Source organism: Pan troglodytes, chromosome 17 (assembly GCF_028858775.2).
Source record: "Pan troglodytes isolate AG18354 chromosome 17, NHGRI_mPanTro3-v2.0_pri, whole genome shotgun sequence".
Taxonomy (NCBI): Eukaryota; Metazoa; Chordata; class Mammalia; order Primates; family Hominidae; genus Pan; species Pan troglodytes.
Window position 1 is genome coordinate 20,477,048 of NC_072415.2, and position 23,768 is coordinate 20,500,815.

Consider the following 23,768-nt stretch of genomic DNA (forward strand, 5'->3'; position numbering starts at 1 on the left):
GTCATGTGGTATTTTGAGTTGTGTAGCATGAATGTAGAATAACCCATCATCCACGGCATCATCCCTTGACTTCTTTTTTTTTTTTGAGATGGAGTCTCCCTCTGTCGCCCAGGCTGGAGTGCAATGGTGCGATCTCGGCTCACTGCAACCTCCACCTCCTGAGTTCAAACGATTTTCCTGCCTCGGCCTCCTGAGTAGCTGGGATTACAGGTGTGTGCCACCATGCCCAGCTAATTTTTATTTTTAGTAGAGACAGTGTTTCACCATGTTGGTCAGGCTGGTCTCGAACTCCTAACCTCGTGATCCACCCACCTCAGCCTCCCAAAGTGCTTACAGGCATTGGGCCCTGGGATTACAGGCATGAGCCACTGCACCCAGCCATCCCTTAACTTCTTTAGGCTGACGTCACAGCGTGCCTATAATGAATGGGGTCTCTTTCTCCATGGACAACATCTGCCTTCCACGCCGCACCAGCAGGAGGCCAGGTGAAAGGGCTGCAGCAGAACAAGGACAGGGAGCCATCCATACAGGATGGCCTGTCCTTGCTAGTCATGGCTTCAGAATGACCCAACAGAGCAGTGTGGCTACATTGATGGGAAGTTTCATCAGGAGAAATGGATTTGACCACCTCCAAAACATAGCAAGACACATGTGCAGAGTCTGTGGAGGGCTGCTGGTCAGTGGGTGCTGTGCACCATGAGGGACACATGTTGGCACCTACAGCACCATCCCGTGCTATGAGCTAGAGGGCATCACAGCCAGAACACAGAGGGGAGGAGCCCATGCATGGAATTGCACACAGGCTGAGACTCAAGGACCATGGTCACCTTAACCAGGCTGTCAGCACCACTCTGATGGCCAGATCCCAAACGATCTCCTGTGGCAGTAAGTGGGAGTGACAGCCATGCTGGGCTGCCCCCTGGAGCCAGAGCCCACCCATGACCCACATGACTCCACAGGCACAGGTCCCTCAGCTGCTCTGGGCACCTGCAAGGAGTGGGTCAGTGCATGGGGCCAAAGCACAGGCCCCTTCAAGAGGGGAGCCCTGGGCAGGAGACCCTTGCTGGGCCAAAGGGCCTTGCTGCCCTTCACTTCCCAATATATCAGGAGAAAAGATTGGGTGAGGCTCCAGGGTCATTAGAGGGATGTGTTGAGGGAAGCTGGCCAGGGACTGTGAGACGGAAGCCCAGCACCTAGACACTGAGGGCTGCCTGCACTGGGAGCCTCAAGCCACATGGGAAGCCAGACTGCAGGCTCTGGAAGCTGATGGGACCAAACTCTCAAGATGCTCCCTAACCTGCACATACACCTGACGGCAGAGAAGGGGTATTGTTAATTCCCCGTGTTTCGGTGTAAGGATGAGAACGAAATGTAACTACCTTTATGCTTATCATTCTGAGGAAGACACAATATGTGGATTAATTCAAGGAACAGTTTTTAAAAGCAAAGTAACTTTTAGGTAATAAAATTGACTTGTTTTGAAAGATTCATTTCCAAAACCATAAGGAAAATAAGCCAACAATAGGAGGTTACAAAGGTTGGTATTCAGGCAACCTAATTCAATTGCTAGATCTTGCCTCTGTGGATGAAGGAAAGGCTGTGAGTGTAGACCAGAAAGCCTGGGCCAAGTTCTGAATCACTCACTGGGTGATCTTGAAAAAAGTCACCTACATTGTTTGATTTCGGTTTCCCCACCTTAAAATAAGAATAATATTAACACATCTCACAATGAGCTGTTTTTAAGATCCAATGAGATAATGTACAAAAAGTTCAGTGTAAAATGCCAAATGCCAGATGGATATTAGTTCATTCTTACTTAACCACAAAGAAGGTTTCCTCCTTGGCTCTCAGATGCCTCAGCGCAGCTGCAGAGTTCTTGGGCATTCTGCCACTGCCTTCTTTCTGGCCACATCCCCCCAACCACTCACGATGGGGTCCCTGAGGATGTCCATGTGCAAATCCCTGACACTCGTGATGAGGTTAGGCTACATGGCAGAAGGGAACTAAGGTTGCAGATGGAATTAAAGTTGCTAGTCCACTGACTTTAATTAGGGGGACGATCCAGGATTTTCAGATGGGCCCAAAGTAATGACAAGAGTGGAGGAAGGGGACAGAAAAGTCAGACAGAGAAGGGGGGATATGACAGCAGGAACAAGGGCAGAGCGAGCCACGTGAAAGGACTCCATTCATCATCTGTCGCTGGCTTTGAAGACGGAGGAAGGAGCCACCAGCCAAGGAATGTGGCAGCCTCTGGAAGTGGGAAAAGAGCAAGGATACCGATTCTCTCCTAGAGCCTCCAGGAAAGGACACAGCCTGTTGACACCTTGATTGTAGCTCAGTGAGACCCATTTTTTGGACTTCTGATCTCCAGACCTGTAAGATAATAAATGTGTGTTGTTTTAAACCACGAAATTGGTGGTGGCCATTCTGATAGCCTGGGAATTGGTGGTAATCTGTGAGAGCTGCAATAGACAACAAATAGTGCAATATCTGCTATCAAACTAGCTATAGCAAACAGATGGCTTATTACAGTGGCAATAGGTGAGAAATACAGCACCTCATTTCCCAAGCACCCTGCAGGCTTTCCCAATCCCCTGGGATTGGGACTGAAACTAACTCTGCAAAGATTATGACAGTTAGATAAATCCAACATAGTTGACTCCATCTATGACAGTAAGATAAATTCGATGTAGTTGACTCCATCATGCTTCCAACCTTCAAGCTATCGTTAGTCACTCCTGGGTGTAGGCCAAGCTAACTTTGGGAGGAATTTAGTTTAGAGTTTAAGCTTCAAGAAAGGATGATAATACCCCTTCTCAACACCAAACTGCCTTTGTAAAACTAACGAAAGGCCACAAGCTTAGGATTATGACAGGGACCTAAATTCTGCTAAGAGGTAGGCATAAAAAATAACCAGCTATTGTTGAGGAGGTCACCAGATTTGTGACTTCTCCAATTACTCCTGTAGATAACATCACTATTGTAGATACTATGATTGGCCTTTTGAGATTTTTTTTGAGACTTTTGCATTTCTGATGATTGGCTGACTCCACCTGGACCAACAACTCATGACTCAACTGTTCCTGTGGCTCCTACCAGAGATTGACTCAGCCCACAAGGACTGTTTTCCACACCCCTATGATTTCATCCCCAACCAATCAACATTCCCCATTCCCTGCCTGCCAAACTTTCCTTGAAAAACCCTAACCTCCAAGCCTTCAGAGAGACTGGATATGAGTGAAAACTAGGCCTTCCACATGCCTAGCCTGGCAGCAATTAACTTTCTTCACTGCAATACCATAGTCTCAGTGAACTGGTTTTGTCTGTACAGCAGGCAAGAAGAACCCATTAGGCAATTATGCAGCTCTCGACTTCTAACCCTTTTTAGACCATGAGAATCCTACTTACCCTTTAATCCCTGGTCGGATGTCTCCTCCTTCACAAAGCCCTCCCCAGCTTCCCTTTGGCTAGGTACAATGACACCTTCCTATAACTTTCTGCAGTGCTTGGCTCATTTCAGTATACTTCTGTTTCAGATTACAGTTTAATATTTGCAAATGTGTCTTCTCTGACAGACCGTAAGCTGTATAAGGTAAGGGATGGCCTTTTAGTTATTTCTGTACCCCTCACAGTGCCTAATTCAGAGCTTTGAACTGAGAAACAAAACTGAAATCCTAAGCCCTCCAACAAACTGAATAGACCCCCACTTGGCCAAGAGGACCCCAGAGAACCCCTAAAAACTGAGTTCTGGCCATGATGGGATGGGAACTCAGACATGTTGCACTATCCCCCCTCATTTGCTGGCCCCATTAGCTTTTCTTCACTGGGGGCTGAACAGAAACCAGCCCTTTGGAAAGACTACTCCACACCTGATATCAACCAACTGTCTGACAGTGCCCATCCCTTTTGCAGTTTCAAAACAACTGACCAGCATTCCTTCCTGATAAGACTACCACTGACCACAGTGTGGTTTTGGCCAGTCTACAGAGGATCCACAGAGAAGGTTTTTTTTTCTTTTCCTTTGCTTCACCTTTTGACATCAGAGGGCTAAAGTCTCCACCCTCATGTCATGCTAATGCCACTGTTTTTGGACCTGGGTCCCCATGGAAAGGCATGAAGCTCAGTTGTGCATGTGCATGTTTCTCCTTCCATAAATATCCACAACTCCTCCTAGAGATTGTTAAATATGTATACTTGGCCACACCACTCCGTACACATTCTTGCACCCTTTGCCCCTCCCTCTGAGTATCTGTTTCTGGCTTCTGGCTAGAGGCTACGATTCCCAGCCTATCAGACTGGCCACCAGCAAGCTGCCCTTTATGAGAAATGAAGTTCTCCTTTCCAGATGTATAAGCCTCATCATTCTTCAGTTGACAAAATCTTGCAACCTCTGTGTGTCGAAGTAACATAAAGTAAATTAAAAGGACATTTTTCATAACAAGCTACTATCTTATTCAAGGTCCTCCAGAGAAACAGAGCCAATGGTGTCTATAAAATGAGGAATTGGCTCCTATGACTATGGAGGCTGAGAAGTCCCATAATCTGTTGTATATAAGCAGGAGGCCGAGGAAACCCAGTGGTAATTCAACAGGAGCCAAAGGCTGGAGACCCAGGAGAGCTGATGGTGTAAATAACAGTTGAGGGCTGGAAAGATGAGACATTTCAGCTCCAGAAGTGAGGCAAGAAGGAAAAGGGACAGGTTCTTCCTTCCTCTGCCTTCAGGCTGTCAAGGGATTTAATGAGGCCCACACACATTGGGGAGGGCCATCTGCTTCAGATGCTAATCCCCTGGAAACACCCTTACAGAAGTCACAGTTAATCTGGGTACCCCACAGTGCAGTCCAGGTGACACAAAACACAGTTACCCAGAGGGGCCTCAGCAAGGCAGACAGGCTTGTGACCCAGGAAGAGGTTAGGAGGCTTCTCTTCTCCAGCCCTGATCCTGTCTTCTTTGCCATCAAGGACCTTTCTGGGGCACCCAGGGTCTCTTTTTGCCACATCACTTACTGTCTTTCAGCCTTCTTTTCCCAACCTCCCGGAGTGCTTCCTCACTATCATTTTTTTCCAGAATATATTGTTCATGGCCATTATTATTATCTTAGGGTGAAATTAAATCATATGTTACCTCTCTCATTGTGTTTACATTTCAGACTTTATGTGTACTTCTGGAATGAAAAGCTCTTCACTCGTTAAAAGCATTTAGGACTTCCATTGCACATTACAAAAAAGCACTGGGTTGGGACTTAGAAAACCTACAAAAGGTGGACACTATGTAGAACACTTTTAGGATTTCTTCCATCCTGAGATTCTGCAATTTTTTTTTTTTTTTGAGACAGAGTCTCGCTCTGTCTTCCAGGCTGGAATGCAGTGGCCCGATCTTGGCTCACTGCAAGCTCTGCCTCCTGGGTTCACGCCATTCTCCTGCCTCAGCCTCCCGAGTAGCTGGGACTACAGGCACCCGCCACCACGCCCAGTTAATTTTTTATGTTTTTAGTAGAGACGGGGTTTCACCGTGTTAGCCAGGATGGCCTCGATCTCCTGATCTCGTGATCCGCCTGCCTCGGCCTCCCAAAGTGCTGGGATTACAGGCGTGAGCCACCGCACCTGGCCAAGATTCTGCAAATTTTAAAACCTGTGGAAAAAGAGTTTGAAAGAATAAGTCAGGATAAATTTGCCAGGGATAATAGAGCTGCAGTTTTTCCATAAACTCTGTTTTCCCTGTAACTGTGTAAAAAAAAAGGTAATCTTACAGGGACATGTGATATGGTCCTGTAGTCAGTGCCAGGCACAGGAGCAACCTCTGTCAAGTAGCACAGAGGGAAAATAGCAATGGGATATGGGGCATAGCTGGTCTGGGGCTAAGCACATTTTGTTCAGGCCAGGCCTAACCTAGAAAAATGCTCTTTGAGATGCAAGAGGTGGCACAGCCAACAACCAAGAAACAGCTCCTGACCTCTTGGTCTGTGTGGTGTGCTGTGCTAGGGGGGGACTTGGGTTACTTCTTGTGGATACACTATTAGCTGGAACCTATTCAGTGGAGCTGCTTACACAGAAATTTTCCAGCACACAGCTGCACATAACTAGAGCCCTGTTTTCTCAACCAAGACTCACAGTAGGAATTGCAATTTACATCATAACTCAGTACTCAAAAGGCTGGCCTTGGATGTATTTTCATGGCTCAAAGATTTTCTCCAAGTTCTTCTCCTTGCCATTCTTCTGTCCAGTTGCCTCAAACCTGAATTTCCCCCTTGTGCCTGTCTTCTTTAGTCTTCTTTAGTCTCTTTAGTCCCACCTCTTCTTTGGGAGGACTGCCTAGTTTCTAACTTTGGTTTCTACATAAGATGTTTTCTCTTGCTGGGTTCCCTTGTCTCCAAGCATCATAGCCCAGGGGCAACTCCTTACCCAGCTACTACACCCAGTCTTGGCATGCAGACTCCACCCACCCCAGCTCAGGTGCAGCGCCCCAGGTCCTTGCTGTGTGGGAGGAAGAATCAGACAGGGAGTGACATGGCTCATGGCTGAAGATCTGGGAATCCAGTCCACGCTCTGAGTCAGCAGGGAGGCAGCAAGCAGGCTTTACGACCCAGAGCACGATGGCTCATTTTTGGGGGCCTTCGGGATGGAGGGCACAGTAGCCAAGGATAAAGGTATAAAGGCACCTTGGAATGACCAGGGGAACTGACCACCACCATTGCCTGAACCAAACTTATTCCACTTGTTGGTTTGGGACTTTCATGCTGCCTGTCTGTCATGGTTCACTTTTCCTCTGAGAGTGTTTCAGTTCCAAGCTGCTTGTAATTTTTAATTTACTGTTCATATACTTGTGTGCGAAGTTGACACGGATGTAGATGTAGCTCGTATATAGCTGAAAACACACTGAATAAATCAGTGGCAACATCTGCTCCCCTGGGGGCCTAGGTGCTCCTTCTCAACCCACCCACCACGAGGATACATGGGCAGCCTGGGATATCTTGTTTCTTCCCTTCAACGGATGTTCATAAAAGGAAAAAATATCACACATATTCGTCCAAATTCCTTCTCTGAATGTGTAAAAGAAGCTTGTCCAACCCGCAGACCATGGGCTACATGAGGCCCAGGAGGGCTTTGAATTTAGCCCAACACAAATTCGTAAACTTTCTTAAAACATTAAAACATGAGATTCTTTTGGAATTTTTTTTTAGCTCATCAGCTATCGTTAGAGTTAGTGTATTTTATGTGTGGCCCAAGACAATTCATCTTCCAATGTGGCCCAGGGAAGCCAAAAGATTGGATGCCCCTGGTGTAAGACAGCCCCCTTTGAATTCTAGGCATCCCCTGTATTAAGAACTAATGAGTATATTAATTCCAGTGTGTATCTAGCCATCTAACTTTGACCTTGGATTTCTCTTTGGGGGTAACCTTTTCATGAAATGCCTTTCCTCGGTGTTTAAGACCTTAAATCTCCCCACAATGAGCAGGTGGTTGTCTTTGAGAACTATGTGAGAAAACACAGCATTTTGCTGTGTAATTAGGCCTCTGGGGCACAAGGCTCTTTACAGTTACAACACACTGCCCGGCTGAGGCTGTGCCTGTCAGGAGTGCCGCTCCTCTGCGTGGCCTTCGGGTCAGTGTGTAGACTGATCGCGTTTTGGTGAGGAAAGGACATCTTATATGCTGTATCGGCAATTACACCCTGTCTATGAATTGCTCATTGCTGAACATGATTTGAATTTCAAAGGATGCAAAAGAGGACACTGGAGCTCATGAAATTCTCCCTTTTCATCTCCCCCCACCTCCACCAAGGTAATCAAAAATTCAGTGTCAAGCTAGGCAGCTGAAGCAATTGTTGAGACAGGAACTGCAAATCACAAGTCAGGCTCTGTCTCGGTTCTGATTATATTTCTAATGATAGTTTAAGATCTGAAACCTACTTTTTCCTTAGTTATCAATATACAGAAGCAAAGTAACTTTTGGGTCCCCAAATCTGCACAGTAACATAGGGAATGGGATATATTTCTGTTGGGGAAGCATTCTTTATTTTTAAATGTCAAAGGAATTGGGTATTCAGCAGGACACCTAAGGAATAGAATGCTGGGTGTTAAGATCCGAAGGCAAAAACACTGTCCTTATGATTGTGCCTTCAGAACATATTTTCCACTTCTCGGTTAAATAGACATTTATGTCATGCACCTGCATTTGAAAGCTAAGTTCCTGTGTGGGGCCAGGAGAGCACCAACATGCAGATTTCACATTCCTACAAGTTTGCAAATAAATAATTGTGCCTGTGTTGAGAGTGTCAGGTGCAGTGAAGTCTGGGGAGAAGGGGCCATAATGTTCTATATATTCATTCATTCTTCAGAAAAGAGTGATTGTGTTCATGCCCCCAGTACAGTCCTATACACGAAGGATACAACAGAGGCCTGCTTTCCTGGGAGAGACAAGAACAGATGAATACAGAAAAGAGCGTGCAGTGTCAGTGCAAGGCGAGGACTGAGAACCGGGCGATGCGGCTGCACAGCTGGGTCAGTGTGGATGATCAGGAAGGGGCTGATGGGCTGGCCCCTGTGCTGAGATTTTTCTTTCTTTTTTATTTTCATTTAAGATGGAGTCTTGCTCTGTCACCCAGGCTAGAGTGCAGTGGCATGATCTTGGCTCACTGCAACCTCCGCCTCCCAGGTTCAAATGATTCTCCTGCCTCAGCTTCCCAAGTAACTGGGATTACAGACGCCTGCCACCATGCCCAGCTAATTTCTACATTTTCAGTAGAGATGGGATTTCACCGTGTTAGCCAGGCTGGTCTCGGACTCCTGACCTCAAGAGATCCACCTGCCTCATCCTCCCAAAGTGCTGGGATTACAGGTGTGAGCCACTGTGCCCGGCCCTGAGATTTGACAAGCAAGGAGAGCAGCTACATGATGATCAGGGAAGATGAGTTGGATGCCAAAAATCCCTTGCTCTATTAGTGTTGGTTAAATCAGGGAACAAGACTTGCAGGGCAAGGAGCAGCTAGTTAAGGCTCTATGATGAGGGAATGCTGGCAACTTGAAGGAAAAGCAGGGTCACCTGTGAGCTTCAAAGTGGCACGGAGATGAGGCAGGGCCACAGGTGGAGGACTGAGCCTCGGGGTGAGGAGTTTGAATTCTATGAGGGATGTGAGGAAGCCTTTACAGGGCAAGCAAGGGAAGGGCATGATACACTAAATGTTAAGTGAATGCCTCTGGCTGCCAGGTGGAGGAAGGATTACAGAGAAGCTGGGTAGAACCAGGGAGACCTGCTAGACTCCACGTGGTGGGTGAGTACCAGCAGAAGCAGCGTGTACAGCAACCGGAAGTGTGGTGGCTCTGGACTCTGGGCTGTCGTAGCTAAACACGCCTTCTTGGCCGAGTGGTGGCATTCTGCCTGCCCCCTGTGGGCATCATTGAGATTCTGCTCCCCAGCTTCCGCAGTGCTCCGTTTTGTGATGGAAAGTCAGCATCCCTTGCCTTAGGAGAATCCCAGGTATCTGGTAATGGAAGAACTTTTGAGGGAAGCTTGAGACTGGCCAGTCCACACTCTGCTTAACCAAGGGAAGGGCACCACTTCTACCACCAGGAGATACCTGCTGTGGGACACAGTGCTGCTCCAGCCATGCAGAAGCTCACACAGGCCTGCAGCAGTTATTCATCCGTGCACAGCTGCCACTGGCCAGCAGAGCCTGTGACGGGGCCTTCACAGGTAATTCCCAAGATCAAAACAGCCTCTGTACTTAAAATAATTGCTTTGCCACCATTTCCAAGATGCTGCAGAGTGCTTCTGAATTCTGTTCATTTCAAAGAACCCACTTCCTCTATTTGAAAAACGGGTATTTTAATGTCTGCCAGGCCACAATTCCATGAGGCATGATAGTGTGCAGAATGTTCTGGAGATTTCCAGAAGAAAGATCTCTAAGGGCCAGAACTGACTAAAGTCATGTAGGCCACCTCTAAAAGAGGCAAGGCTCAAAGATAAATACTAGCATCAAAAGAGAGGTCCTTTGGTGTGATATGCCCCATGTCATTCAGCTTTGTTGTGGCCAGTCATCGTTGGTGGCAGCTGACTGGTGGCAGAATCACACCCACTGTGTGATTCTCTGCAGAAGGCTGGTGATTTGAGGATGGATAGGAAGTTCTGAACTCAGGAATACCATGCATTTTCACAAGCGTTTTCACTTTGCCTTAAGATTTGTAGAAGATTTAAGTTGGGATCCCATCATCAGCAAAACCTAACACCACCATCCTGAGATAAGCTAAGAAAAGCTAAGAAAAAGATAAGCTGAGAAAAGCTAAGGAAAGATTTGTCAACCTTTCTTCTAGATCAGAACTGCAAACGTGATGCAGGATTTCCTGAGGTTGGGACCGGACCGAAACATTTTCCATCTTCTATTTTTGTTTACTCAGCTTCAACTGCCACCTTTTATGCTATCCTGGGGGCAAGGGGGCACCCATATGAATGACAGATACTGGATTTGGCCAAGATCATTAGGCAAGGGTGCCCTTCCCACACAGTAATGCCTTGCAGGCACAAGGATGGAAAATTATGCCAGGAATGCGATACCGCCAAGCCTGAACACAGAGAGGACACGACGTTGGCACAGGCCTGTTGGGTCTTGACTTCAGCCTGCAGAGGAGCTGGAGGAGGCTGGCAGACTTGGCTCACAAATGGGAAGGCCCAGCTGCCAATGGCTTTTCCTCTCTGCCCATGTAACACTTTTTGTGGGGAATGTGTGGACACAGCTTGAGGCTTTGTATCCACCCTGTCAGTTGGTGAGATAGAGAAGAGATGGGCTGATGGTTATTGAGGCACTACTGCTCAGATGGGGCACTGTTGGAGCCCATAGATGGGGCATTGTTGGAGCCCATAGATGGGGCATTGTTGGAGTTGTAATGAGAGAAGTTGCTAGTGGCCCCTGGAGCAAGACACCTGGAGCTTCTATTCAGCTTGCTCTTCTTCAACGTCCATGCTTCTGTAAGATGAGATTTGCACTGTGCTTTTATTTATATATTTTATTATTATTATTTTGAGATAAGGTCTTGCTCTGTCACCCAAGCTAGAGTGCAGTGGCATAACCATGGCTCACTGCAGCATTGACCTCCCTGGCCCAAGCAATCCTCCCACCTCAGCCCCTTGAGTAGCTGGGACTACAGGCACACACCATCATGCCCAGCTAATTTTTAAATTTTTGTAGAGTTGGGATCTCACTGTGTTGCCCAGGCTGGCCTCAAACTCCTGGACTCAAGTGATCCTCTTGCCTCAGCCTCCCAAAGTGCTAGGATTACAGTCATGAGCCAGCATGCCCAGCACATCATCCTTTTAGAGTGACAAACTCGGGCTGGCTCGGTGGCTCATGCCTGTAATCCCAGCATTTTGGGAGGCCGAGGCAGGTAGATCACCTGAGGTCAGGAATTCAAGACCAGCCTGGCCAACATGGTGAAACCCCGTTTCTGACAAAAATACAAAAATTAGCTGGATGTGGTGGTGGGCATCTGTAATCCCAGCTACTCGGGAGGCTGAGGCAGGAGAATCACTTGAACCCAGGAGGCAAAAGTTGCAGTGAGCCAAGATCGTGCCACTGTACTCCAACCTGGGCAACAGAGGGAGACTCTGTCTCAAAAGAATAAAAAATAAAAAAAAGTTAAGAAGGGCAAATTCAAATAGGTCTAGGGGAGAGGCAGAAAAGCTGCTTTATGTTAGGACCTGGCTTGTATGAGAGGGAACAATAACTGCAAATGTGGAAAACTGGTAGGGAGAAAGGGGATGAGACTGATTTTGTATCACTCTAAATGGTAACTACGCTGACAAATGGAAATATCGAAGGAAAGTTTCCACTCAATAGAAATGAAGTGTTTTCCAATAATTAGAATGGTGGAAAAAAAAAAAAAAGTGGCTCCAGGTGAGAACACCCAGAGTTCAAATTCCAGGTTTGTGACTGACCACCTCTGTGACCACAGGCACATTAGACAATGACTCTGAGCATGTTTTCTCATATGCAAAACACATATGCTTTTGATGATTTCTTATTGATCACCAACTACATGCCATGTTCTAGAGACCATGTTCCACCCAAGAGTTGAAAAAAAAGGGGTAAATAAGTCCTGCAGTTTGCCTTCTAGGTGGGAAGAAAGAATAAAGAATGAAGTGAAATACCCACTGCACAGTGATCAGTGTGATGAGAACAGCACAGCAGGGACAGACATAGGTGTGGGTAGGGTGTGGCTGTGTGTGAGCTGGTAGGAAAAAATCTCTCCCCCTAAGGTGATAAGACTGAATGAAAATCACACATCTAACACCATCCACATATAGTAAACAACAAATAATAGCTCCTTTCCCTGCCCATTTTAGCAATGGAAAGGCTATAGAGAGAGGCACTGATCCCCTGGCCCTTCGGTGTCACATGGCTCTGCCATGGCTGGGTGGACAGGTTATGCCTCTCATCTGTAGTATTACCTTGAGAAGTAATAAGCCAACGTATGCAGTGTGCTTAGAGCAGCACCTTGCACATAGCAGGTGCTGTGTGATTGACAGATCTTCCTGTGATTGCTTTCCCTTTGATTCGCAGGGCTCCCACATGCATTCGCAGGTGCTCCCATTGTGGAGCACCAAAATGATCTCATTGCAGGCGGTGTGAGAATGCAGAATCAGCCAAAAGGAAGCACTCTCCAGTGCATTATTCTCATGCCGCAAAGACCTCCTGGGCAGTAGGAGGGGCCTCTCCCTGGCAGAGGGCTGGATTTGTTGACCATATGACAGTGGGCCTTTCAGGCCATCTGAAAGCAGACAGCAACAGGAGGTGTGGTCTTGCTGGAAATGCTGTAAGGACGATCCATTGAGCACATCACAGGCAGTGGATTTATTGTTCAGATGGGTAGTGACTAAGGTGTGAACAAGTGGGAGAAGATTTCCATGAGCTGGCAGGGCTCATTGACTAGGAGTGTTGGTTTCTCTTTTGCACGGATTAAAACAGTCACCTGGATCATTCTTAATCTCGATCAGCTACTTGTTTTGTTTAACATAAGTTTCAGCTGAGAACTAAGACAAGCTGACCAGGGCAGGCACTCCTGTTCTCTGTTCTTGGCTCCACTATCTGCACCGTGAGGCCTGAGGACTGCATATGACCTTCAAGCTCTCTCTCAGCTCAGACACTGTACAGTTCTCGGATGTACCTGGGATCTGAGCAAGGCGAGTGGCTCTAGGATAAGAGGATACTGGAATGATCCATGGGGGGAGAGGTGCCTTTCACTCTCCAGATGGTCCTTAGAGCAGCAGTCTCAATGTCAGCACAGTGACACGTGGGTCAAAACTGCCATGCTCACACTATGGCCTCCCCGTTTGTTTCCAGGGACATCAGACCAGCTGGACTCAGTTGGCTTTCACCACTGGGATATCTTCTGCAACCCTCGACACCAGCCCAGGAGCTGCAGCACAGCTGGTAGTGGGGCTGGCCAGGGACTCTCCTCAACATCTGAGAACATTGTTCTCCAAAGAGTATGGGTTTCTGGAAAACACATTTATCTGTTTCTTCTGCTGTCCTCCCATAAAGGCAACTTCCCACCCACAGTTGAATTCCTTCAGCTCTTCTGAAACTTCTCTAGTCTCTTGGGGCCCAGGAGGTCAGAGGGGTGTAAAAGATGTCTTGCCTTCTGCCTAAGCTCCCCTATCCACCTCTGAGTTCAGTGGAGAGCAAGCAAAAGTGTAAGGTCATGTGATATCAACGTCCTCCCCACATACTCTTCATTCCTTGGGAGAATAACTACTGGAGAAAAAAAAATGGTGCCTCTTTCAAGAACCGAGTCATTGTGATGGCCTCTGGGCCACGTGGTCAGGAGCTGTCGATGGTGTCCGGCCAACAGGTAGCAAGAAAGCAGAGACCCCAGACCCCTTATAACCACAAACGGCTGAATTCTACCATCAACTTATTGAACTTGAGAGACTACCATAAGCTACAAATGAGATCCGTGGCATGACTAATACCTGACTGCACCTTCGGGGGACCCTGAGCAGAGGATCCAGCTAAGCCATCCAGACTGCTGGTTGGCAGAAATGTGAGCTCATACATGGGTTTTGTTTTATGCCACTAACTTTATGGTACTTTGTTACTATAATGCACTTTGTTTGTATAGTGATAAATAACTATACAAAGGGGAAAAAATCTCAGCCTCATAAACAGATAGTTACTTTGAGTTCCCTAAAGGGGTACTATTTTTTGGGTGAAAGTGACAGTTCCAGTGAGTAAAGATGCTCCTTGACAAGATGCATATTAAACTATTTTCTTTTTTTAATTTTTAAATTATTTTGTAGAGATGGGGGTTCTCACTATGTGGCCCAGGCTGGTCTCAAACTGCTGACCTGAAGTGATCTTCTTGCCTCAGCCTTCCAAAGCACTGGGATTATATGCAGCTCAACATGCTCAGCAATTTAATTACCTTCTTTTTTGGAAAAAAATTTACCTGCATGAGGTATAAATACCTTGGATGACTTGAGTTCTCCAACAATAGAGAAGAAATTTTGCAAATGACACATCAATTCCAATTTAATATTCCCATGGAATATGAGAAATGTAAAATAGAAAACAAGAAAAGCCAGTTAAACTAATCAGTAATAGCAGAACCATTTTTAAACTCATGTCCACAAGGTCAAAGTTTCCATGCAAACATTTATTTAAGATGAACATATGTACATTTAATAGGAACTAAGGGCAAATAATCACTGAACTCTCCTTTCACCAGTTCCGTTTTACTTCTTACTTTTTGCCGAGCCATGTATTTTTCTATGCTACACCCTGTATTTTAATTGTGCTTCTTTAAGTGATGCTATTTCATGTTCATAAGCCATTCCATGTCTCATTGCAATCCACTGAGGTGTGACTAAAGAACACGGATTCTGCATCATAAAATTTGGAGTCAAGTATGGGATCTGCTTCTTAACAGTTGCTAGCTTTTTAAGCTGGTAACTTAACAGCTCTGAGCTCCCTTTTCCTGAGCAGTAAATACCCAATTTATAGCTGTGAATGTCAAATCCAGTGTGGATGTAATGTATCTCAAGCCTCGTGAAGTGGTAAGAGGTCTGCAAACTCTCCTGTCTCTCAGAAGCTTGCAAATACATCAAATAGGCCCAGAATAATTTTAGCCCAACAACTGCAGCTAGGCTGCATCAGGGCAGCGTTGCATGTGTTTCCATAGCTGCCACTACTGCCGAGAGAGTCTGGGGGCTCGCCTTAGAACAAAGATGCTCCTAGCCCCTCGGAGAGTCCTCCTGCAGGGTGGAAGCATGCGCTCTTCCATTCAGGTACAGTCTTAGCCTCCTGCTCGCTGGTGGGCAGCCTCTTTGATCCAGCATGTTGGAGAAATTCAGCCAGCCTCTCCAGATCCTCGTGGCTGAGATGACAAGTCTCATTATGGCCTGGCACTCACCACTGCCTATCTTCATCAGATTTGAACCCTTCTTTATCCCTGGACCTGTCTGCCCAGCCTTGGGCACAGCTCAGCCACTCATCCCAAGGAGCTGACATAAGACAATGAACAGACCCCAGAGTCTGAGGCAGCACTGCCCTGATGATCCCCATTGCTCCTGACCCTGACATTCCATACTCCTTCCGTCCACTTAAAATCCCTCCACTCATCAGCCATCACCTCAGCTGTTAGTGGTGTTTTCCCCCATTGACTTAGATGTCTTCTTCAATCTGGGGCAATAAACTTTCTGTTCTCCCGCTGGCTCCTAGGGTATACCCTTGTCCTCCCGCTCCAGCTAGGGGAGAATTAGAAAAGGTACAGTTTGTGTACCTTAATATTGCTTATTTATTACATAAACATTTCTAACAAGCACATGGTATAAGATTGGCAATTTTTTAGGACCTTCACCAAGGTTAACTCATTTAATCCTCACAGGACATTAGAAGATATGGACTATTATTATTCCTGTTTCTCAGATGAGAAAAACCTAGGTACAAAGAAGCTGAGTTCCTTCCCATGGTCACACAGCAAAGAAGTGAAAGCCACATTCAAAGGCAGGTATCCTGGCTCCCATGCCCTTAACCGCCACACCACACTACCTGGCACTGCCTGGATTCTCCTTCTAGGTGGGTGAGTCCTTCCTACTTTGGGCATTGGAGACTTAGACATTATCTGAGAGGTCTGGTGCGGGTAGGCACAGCTTCCTTCACAAATGGACATCTCCCCTGATTCAGTTCATTATTTTACTCAGACACACCATCATCTAACCACGTCCTGATTCTTAAACTTTCATTCTCTCACCACTCTGAAAACTCTAAAACATTACCTTCAGGCAAATAATTTGGGGGACATTTAAGTTGATCTCCGTTTTCCTCTATCTTTGCACAAGGCATTTAATTTTTTTTGTAGATTAGCTTTTTGTTGAAGGTATTCGGGATGATGAGCTGTAAGTCTGAGCAGTGAGCTTATGGCACCAGAAATATCGAACCAATTCACATTGCCACATAATATTGAATGGCTTACTCATAATCCCAGTGAAACTGGCTCTTATATTTTTTATTTTTTATTAGGTTTGTAATGATACTTAGATATGCTTAATCACATTTCCTTTACTGTTAGTAATATTGTTAGTATGCACTTCTATAGGTGGCAATTTTACTTTTTGAATTCATGTCTTTCCAAGCTTATTTAAATTGCATGACGGAGTTTTAAATATCCATATCAATCTGAAGGGCACAATGCACTTTATCTTTAAATAGGCCATGCTATCCTGTTCCACAAAACAGAGTTTTGGACTTTAGGCTACAAGAAAGCTGAAATATGAGAGGTAATACTGGTATTATTTGTATTTTGTGAGCACTTACCATGTGCTTGTTAATCAATTGACTTACAGGGTGTTTTCTAACCTTAGTTCTGTGCATAACAGTTGTTCCTCACACCCTTTGAAAAGGACACATCTCGTCCCCTATGATGGAAGAGGCAGGAGGGAGGACGGAGCACAGGTGGGAATGTTGAAATGGGAATATTCCAGAGCTGCTGGAGTTCAGAGGTGCTTGAGGAACTCCTCCTTTCCTCTGCATGTTTCAACTTGGAATCCAGTTGACTTCACAAACAATGGACCCCAGGCTCATGAACATCCTGGCTGAAAGTGCTGTGAGTCAAAAGAAAGCCCCCAGCTGGGGTGTTTCTAAGGAAAGCCCTTGATGTCAGGACTGTGTGGGGCGCCTCCCCCAACTTGGAGGAGGTTTCCTGCTGCTGGAGGAGGTGAAATTCTGATGATGGGGGCTTTGGGGCTGCTGCTGAGCTGGAGATTCAGCTGGCGCGCTCACGGGGAGAGGGAGGAAGCAGCAAGCATGCCTCTCAAACCGGGCTCAGGCTGATGGGCACTTCTCGCTTGAATAAGGTCGAGGTAATTATGGGGGTCACTCTTGCTGTGACAGACATTTACACAGGTGCCAGACGTTGGCCAGGACTTCTCGGCTCCTTTGTTGGGATCTCAGCCAGCATTTCCTGGCCACATCAACAGATGGTTCTCTGAAGCTGCCTGGGGAGGAAAGACCTGTTGATAATGAGCTCTCTCTCCCTCTCGTGTAGGGAACTTGCATTCCTCACAGTGAAGGATGGAAGCCCTTTGGCCTTGCCCTCCCGCCCAGCTGATGTGATGCGAGGCAGGTAAATGGGTGATATGGGAAGAGGGGGCTATACTCCCAGCACAGAAATAGTCTCGTTGCCCAATGTAGGACTATACATTCTAAGCGCCAATTTCTGAGGCTCAGGTTTCCAAAAACCAGCTTTGGATTCACAAAGAGAATAACTTTCTTGTCAAAGGTTGCTTCCCATCCCCAGTTGGTGGCAGGTTCGAAGGCAGACCTTCTCTGTTCACAATGGGGTCTCAGCCCTTAGATCACATGATTTATAAGGCAGGAGGGAGTCCCCTGGATGATGGAACCCCCTCCCTTGTATAAATCATTTGATTTAAGGGCTGAAACCCTTAAAAATCATTTGATCTAAGTCATACTGCTTTGGGAGTTCCATTCTCAGATAGGTTGTTCTGGTTGTTTATATTTTCCCTTTACAGATAGCAATACTCCAAAAGTCTGGCTTTTCCATGTAAACCTTCCAGTGCCATTGAAGATATACCACTGAGACTTGGCTTTACTTCTTACATACAATGGAGCCAAATTTCTTATCTTCCACTTATTTAAAAAGTATTGCAAATGCCATTAAATTTAAGGAAACACACAGTGGCTGCAGCATTCAGCTCTGTGTCCTAACCCCAGGAGGGCTCACTTTTCCTTCTAGATCCTACTCTTCATCATTAATTACTTCCTTTTCATTTTGATTTCAAACATTCTTCACAGTCAGTTGATAATTGATAATGAATTTGAAGAGCATAATGAATCCACATAAAGGATGAGGTTATTTAATGTTTTCCAGATGCAGGCAGCTGTCAGGAGAGCAAAGGGAAGGGAGATGCTGGGTCCGGAAACCCTGCTGCTGCTGCGACAAGTGCTCCGGGTCCAGGCTGTGATTTCCACAATCTGCATCCAAACCACAGAGTGAAGCCGAAATTGCGTGAATGATCGGGAGTGTTTGCAGAGTTCAACCGCGGTGTTATCACGTTTTATTCAAATCTCCTAGTCCAAAAAAGAATACCACGCCCTGTTTTTATCTCAGTGCGGAGTGTTTCATTTTGATCAAAATTGCAGTTGCGTAATTGACAGATGAGAGTGAGTGCTTGCAGATGTGAAGACTGGGGTGAAATAACACAGCAACAACACCCGCAAGACTGGGTTAATATCAATACAAATTCAGTCCGCTTTCGTTTCCCGTTCATTTTTCCTTAAGAGATGATAAATTGTCTTGAATTCCAAATTCATTTCTGAACCAGAGATGTAGAAAGACCGCAAATCCCATGTATAAAGTTTTAGTTCAATTGCAGATTCTAATTTTGCAATATTGTGGAGTTTAACTTTGTTTCCAGGCTTAAAAAGGGCCATTTGAAAATTGATCGTACCTACAAATATAAATCTATTTTAAGATACTTTTGAAGGATGCCAAGTTTTTAAACTGTTTTTTCTAGTTACCACATTTGTGAGCAACAGGAGAAGTTAGGAGATTCCGGGAACCCTGTACAATTTAACAACTAGAGTTAAAACTCGGCACCTTCAATTTTCCTAGTTTGCCACTAGAGTTGGCGATGAGACAAAGTAACAAAAGCCTGCAGCCTTCACAATAGGTGAATCCCCAGTACAATTTTCCTCTCCTCTGCTTGTTTTCGGCATCACCATCTCTCCGCTCTGGGTGTTTAATCCTCTTAGGGTCCTATTCTCTCGGGTTGCCCTGAATCTCTGAGAATAGAGGAAGGAATTGGCTCCGATTGAACCATTTGGCAGGAAGAGCAGACTGGGCTTGTGATCCGCTCAGGACTTCTGTGCTCAGCACAATCGCATGGAGAGAGAATGGTGGGCTTGCAGGCACCAAGCTGGTGGGAGAGAGCTGTAGGCTGGGCCCTCCCTGTCCCTGCAGGGACACACGCCCCGCCCCTGTGGCCCATGTGCCAGGCTGGGCCTAGGGCTGGCGAGTTCAGAGCCTTACCATCAAAGCTGCTTTGAACGTTAGAATAAGATGATATTCTTAAAAGACTTATCAGAAACTTTCATGGGAGTCAGTGGGTTTTAGGCAATAAGGATCTCTCTGCGTATTCCTTTTATTTACTTTACTTCTGATAAGTCAAAGGCTCTTGAGTCCCTCCAGTTTTCAAAAGGCAGGCATTCGGAGCATTTCCAGGACATGCAGGCTTATTATCATGGTGGACAGCCTTCAGACCGTCAGCGAAGGAGACCCCCTCAGTAAATCAGCCACAGACTCAGTGCCGGCGCGGCGCAGCTATTCACACCCTGTCACGTGTCACGTGTTTCAGCTGCTCTTTCTCTGCCCACCATGTAATCTCTGAAAAAAAATAGAAGCCTTTTTGTGTGCCTGGGGTGGGGGTGGGGACCCGCCTTGCAAATCCCCCTGCATGGATGCAAAGCTGGACCACTGTTGCCAGGGAGTTGTTTCAGCCTCTGAGGAAATTAAGGAGCTCATGGAAGGAGCTTATTCCCCATTTATAGTGAGTTCAAGAGGGACAATGGATCTGTGTGGCCGAGGATTACCCAGCCAGCCACAAAAGCATCAGGGCCTTTTAATCTGAAAATCAAAATTGTGCATCTAGTGACCCCACCTCAGAGGGAGACAGAATGCCAGAGTGAAGGAATTTTTTTTCTACTCTCATGATGGCAAAACTTTCTCAAGATGCAAATATCACTGTAAAGCTTCAGCCAGGCCTTTTCACAATCTATGCTACAGAATAACCTTCCCTCGGGATCCACCAAGGAATGGTGAGGGCTGCCCTCGGTGGTGCCTCAGGCCCATGGTGCAGAGGTGACAGAGGGGTGAACTGGGCTTGGAGGCAGGAAGGATGCCCTGCAGAGGGCTCCAGGTGGGGCCAGAGAGTCCTTCTCTCCAGGAACACTGGTCCCTTTGAAGACGGTGACAGGGATTAATTTTTCCCACCAGTTCACTTCTGGCCAGTTTTGTTTCTTTCAACTCAAGGGGATTGTACTCTGAGGAAGCCAACGTATCAAAGTACAAGTAGAAACAATAATAATAAATTATAGTGTTTCTCAGACGTATTCTAACACCAAGTGTCCATTCTTGCTAACCACTTTTTTGGCTAGCAGCCAGCTGTCCCTAGGTTCCTTTGTATGGGCAAGAGTGCAGTTTCCTATGTCAGGGTGGCGTTAAATCTTACCAATGGTACTTGCACCACAGAGACATTCAGAAAGTCTTGAACTTATTTGGAGACACATTTGCTTTAATGCGTATGTCCTTGAGTGAGCAGGACACGAGGATGCCCCCTCTACGTGCTTTGCTAAATGTGCTTTGCTAACCTAGAAGTCTCCGAGGCCATCTCCCTGGGGTGGAGAACTAGCACCAACAAAGCAGACACACACTTGTGGGCCTGATCATGTGTGTTAAGTTTATTTTTACAGGATGTAAAGTGTCTGCTGCCTGCCTTAAGAATAAATGTTTGCTAAATAAAAGATAATAAAAATTTAAAAACACAAGTTTACCTATATAACAAACCTGCACATGTACCTCTGAACTTAAAAGAAAAGTAAAAGAATAGGTGTCTGCCAAAAAGACCAAGGCTGTGATCTAAAGGCCACCACGGAGGACCCAGAGCAACATGGCAGATGAGTCTTTGTGTGCAAACTCTACTGTAACATCCTTGGGGGAAGAGATTCTTCTTATAAAACCATGGGTGGGCTCTGAGCCCCCCTGCCCTAGTTTCACTGCAAGAACGACCCCAGGAACTATTATATAATTTGTGCGCTAAAGTCATCAGCCTATGCTTCTGCTGTCATCTGGAGGACCCACTGAAAGCTGACCATTACCAGGAAGAGCACAAAGATAGGACTACCACCCTCCATTTGAACAGTGTCTGCCTCTGGCACCCCACATGGCTCTGACTGCCACATTTTGCGGGACCGCAGAGAGCACCTAGGCTGCTGCTGCCTGGTAGGGAACAGCAGGGACAGCGGCATTATTCCAGCTGACTGTCATGTCCTTTTCTACAGGAACAAAGCCCGTGTATTGTCTTCATTGAATCTGACGGCATCCTGGGAGAAAGAGCAAGATAGATACAGCTGACTCCATTTTTCATAAAAGGATATAAAAATGGTTTCAGTGACTTCCAACATGACAGAAGCTCCCCACAGTGGTGGCAGAATGATTCCAACCTTCCTCCTTCAGTTCTGTGGGTCTTTTCATTACGTTTTGAATGGAATGGATTGAGGTGTACTTGTTTCTCAAATCACAGAACACTACCATTAAGTAATATCATTGTGTCCCAAGAAATAAGTCATTTTTGTCAAAATAAAAGGAAAAACAGATGGTAATAAACTTATCTTACTTATTCCAAGAGCTGTTTCAGCCTAGAAGCAGCCGGTACCACAAAGGCAAAGCTGAGGTCTCCTTCCTTCCCTTCCCCTTCCCCTTTCTCCTCCCCCCTCCTCTCCTCTGACTCACCCCCCGCACCCCCGTGCAGATAATTAATCATGACAACTTCCCAATGAGCCCAGGGGAAGGCTCAGAATTCTCAGCGCAGCAACTTAAGCAGCTAGTCCCAATGCTTGGAGTTAGCCCAGGAAATGACAAGTCCACTTTAATAATCTAAACATTTTGACCAGGTAACACATTAACAAGGTTACAAATCAGAAAATGTAAAAAATTATGATCAAGATCTTCCTCCTACCACATTCTCCATCTACTCAGATTCCTTCATCTCCAAATTAGAACACAATTAACAAGTCACCATAATCATTGGTTTCTTGTATATCCTCTCGGAGATTTTCTTTGTGCTTGTAAAAGCAAATACAGATATCTATTTCCCCCACGTGAATATTGCCTGTACTGTCCATAGCTAGCATCGCAATAAATCTTAGAGATTTCCCTATCGGTCCATACGGAAGCCTTGTTTTTTTGTAGTTTTTGTGTGACTGCACTATGATATATTCAATCAATCCCTACAAATGGATATGGGTCGTTTACATTCTTTTGCAGTTACAATGAGGTCTCATTAGATCATTTTGAACATATATTATTTCCCATGTGTACTGCTATATGTAGGATATATTCTTAGAAGTGGAATTTCTGGGTCAAAGGATAGGGTGTATTTATAATTTACTAGGTATTTCGAGATAGTCATCCTCAGTGGTTTTACACATTTACAAACCTTCCAATTCTACATGAAAATGCCCTTTTTCTGACAGCCTGACCATAGTTGTTTCATCCAACTTCTCTTCTTTCCGCCAAACTGCTGGATTAGAAACTGTATCTTGCTGGAATTTTTACTTAGCATTTTTCTTACTATGAGTGAGACTGTGCACTTCCTCTTATGTTGAAGATGCACTTTTATTTCCTTGTTTCTGTCATCTCCACTTTTGAACTCATAAGTAGATGACAGATAATGTGCTGCTAAGGAGAAGTGGGCTGTTCTGAGGCCACACCCCAGCCCTGTCCAAGTTTGATGTGAGAAGGACGTGCATCACTGTGCCAGCACCAGCACTTAGTACACAGCTGTGGACCCTGAGGGAGCATGAGCTTCAGCCACAGAAGACAGAAACCACCTTCTCGGCCGAAGGAGCAGCTCAGCACAGATGCAGAGCTCTGCATGGCTTATTTGGAAATGGAACATGTCTGTATGACAGGACTCCAGGTCCTGTGACTGGAACATGGCACTAGGCAGTTAGGATGGAGTCAGATAATAGAGGGTCTTGAGTGCTGCGGTACAGAGTTTGGGCTTTGCTCTGCAGGTTGTGGATGACGACGCGAGTTACCGAGTAGAAAATTAATACCTCAGTTGCCCCAACTGCTAGTGCTGTGTGCAGTGCTGTGTGCCCCGGACGTAACATTTAAATTCATATTCACAAGCAGTACATATTAAAGAGTCAGTCACTAAAAATAACATTAGTTGCTAGGGATCCTGGAGAGACAGACACTAATAGTTGATGGTATCGTGGTCCAAAGTCTGGTGTCTGAGTCACCCCGCCAGGCGCCAGCTTCGGTCCTAGGTCACAGATCCTGCTTCACTCCCCAACATAAGCTGAAAGATGCTGCTTGCTAGAATTGAGACTGGAGAGAAGGGAGATAGGATCTGCCGTCATCCCCAACCCGGGTCCGGTTAGAGGGCAGAGAGGGTGACTCTAGGGCCCACTTCTTCCCAAAATGGATTCACAAGATTAGTAGAAAAAGGAAAGAAGAGAAAATGAGAGAGAA

General features: G+C 46.0%; 1 long non-coding RNA gene across 1 annotated transcript in view; it reads right to left on the reverse strand.

Moving 5' to 3' along the window:
• Positions 1 to 2,021: 2,021 nt before the first annotated feature.
• LOC107969432 (uncharacterized) overlaps positions 2,022 to 23,768 on the reverse strand; it is a 41,295-nt gene continuing 19,548 nt past the window's right edge. The window contains exons 3-4 of the long non-coding RNA XR_008540663.2: positions 5,512 to 5,632; positions 2,022 to 2,373 (exon numbers count right to left, since the gene is read on the reverse strand). This is a non-coding gene — a long non-coding RNA (uncharacterized LOC107969432). The remainder of the gene's footprint in view (positions 2,374 to 5,511; positions 5,633 to 23,768) is intronic.